The following is a 1,942-nucleotide window of genomic DNA, read 5'->3' on the forward strand; positions in this document are numbered from 1 at the left end:
AATCACGGCACCCAGTGCACGAGCGAGCGTGCTGTACCCAGAGCGGAAGAGCGGGATAACGATAAAGCCTTTCTATTTGCGAGTTTACACTGCGGCGTTGGAAGCGTAAGAATGCCGTACACCGTGTACACCGGTAACAGCAAACAGGATTGATTTTCGAAATGTTCAAACGAATACTGTTTCTGTGGAGGTTGCATGTGATTCTTTGTATAAGAAATTTTAAAAAAAAATCATGTTTTGATTGACGATTGAAGATTGACGAAGTTATGATGATTCAGAAACACACAAAATCGTCTTGATAATACTGTTTTAAGTGTGTATTGTTTTGCAACATTCGCTATAAAACTGAAGTTGAACTAAAAATACGCAACAGTATCTCAACATCTACCTGCATGAGATAAAGAGCAGCCAACGGAGCTTGAAAATGTGATATATGGGTGAATGGCAACGCGTAACGCATCAGACACATGATTGACAAGTTAATGATATGATAAGGGCAATCATACTCATAAGTATGCAAATCATGTGAGGGAAACAATACGAAAAAAAACTATTGTACCTGTGTTGGCATAGAAAAGTCTGTTTCTTTACAATATTATCTGCAAATCTGAAACTTATAAAACTGTAGTACCGAGCAATACATAAAGCATACCACTGCTGCAACCTCGGTCATATATCATGTTTGAACCATGTGGAAATTGAAGCTGTATGTACAGTAAAAACAAATGTAGCAGGGTCTTTATTAACTTTTAGTCGAATATCTTCTCTTTGCATTCTCTTTGGCTTGTCGCTTGTTGTCCCGGCGTTTCTAGTTTATTTTGCCCGATTACAGGGAATAGCAATGCAATTTCCAAGTGACTATAAATTCCAGGTTTCTTTAAAGAGAAACTCATACTAAACTAGAACAGTTCATGAAACTCGCCACGAAATCGCTACCAATACAGTAAATAAAACTGATTCGATATTGATTCCTGAAAAATGCGTCCGTTCCAGTTTCAGTCTTGGACTTATATACAGCAATTATCCGCAGTACGCGATACTCGATATACGCGAATTCGCAGTACGCGATTCTTCTAAATTTGACAGCTCCATTTGTTTTTTGCAAATATTTTAATTATTTGAAATATTTTATGCTCTTTTTGAATTTCCTTAGTGTTCTTAATGCATTTTGCATTAAATTTGTGCAAAAGATACCTGTTTTATAACAAAAAACTTCAATGCAAAACTCTGTGACGCTATATTTCAACCCTTGAACCGGTAGTGTAAACTATTTTTCCATAGGAATCCGCTATACGCGAAAACTCAAGATACGCTATTGCGCTCGGTCCCGTGCGATAGCGTATATCGGATAATGACTGTACTGAACCTATCTAGATGCCAATATTTAAACCTTACTGGTAATGAATCTGATACTGAACTCATTTCGTTATTAATACCGATTTTAAACTAATATTCTTTTTGAAACTGATTCTAAGCCTACGCCAGATATGAGATTGCTTTCAAACTCACAGCGTATATTAAAACGATTTTGAGTCCATACCAATCATGAAACTGATCCCAAACCCATGCTCTGCCCCTGTAACTGATGCGGAAATCATACTGATCTTGAAATTTTTACTAAACCAATATCGATCTAGGAACAGATACTGACCCGACACTGGTCCTGAAACAGTTTACGAATCCATATCGGTCTTGTAACTGATGCTGAAATCAGAACGATCCTGGATTAAAGTGATATGGCTAACTAGGTAGTTCTTACGAGAAATTAAAGAGTCAGTTATCCGTTACATTCGCCATGGTGGACGAAGACATGCGTGTAGACATATTTTTGAGTTTTATCTGTGTTTTTCTAGAAATTCCTCCTCAGTTTTCGAGACAAAATTGTTGACCTAATTCTTACGCTTCAGGTTGATTAAGAAATTCTCGATGAGACGCAGCCGTT

Source organism: Anopheles coluzzii, chromosome X, assembly GCF_943734685.1.
Source record: "Anopheles coluzzii chromosome X, AcolN3, whole genome shotgun sequence".
Classification (NCBI taxonomy): Eukaryota; Metazoa; Arthropoda; class Insecta; order Diptera; family Culicidae; genus Anopheles; species Anopheles coluzzii.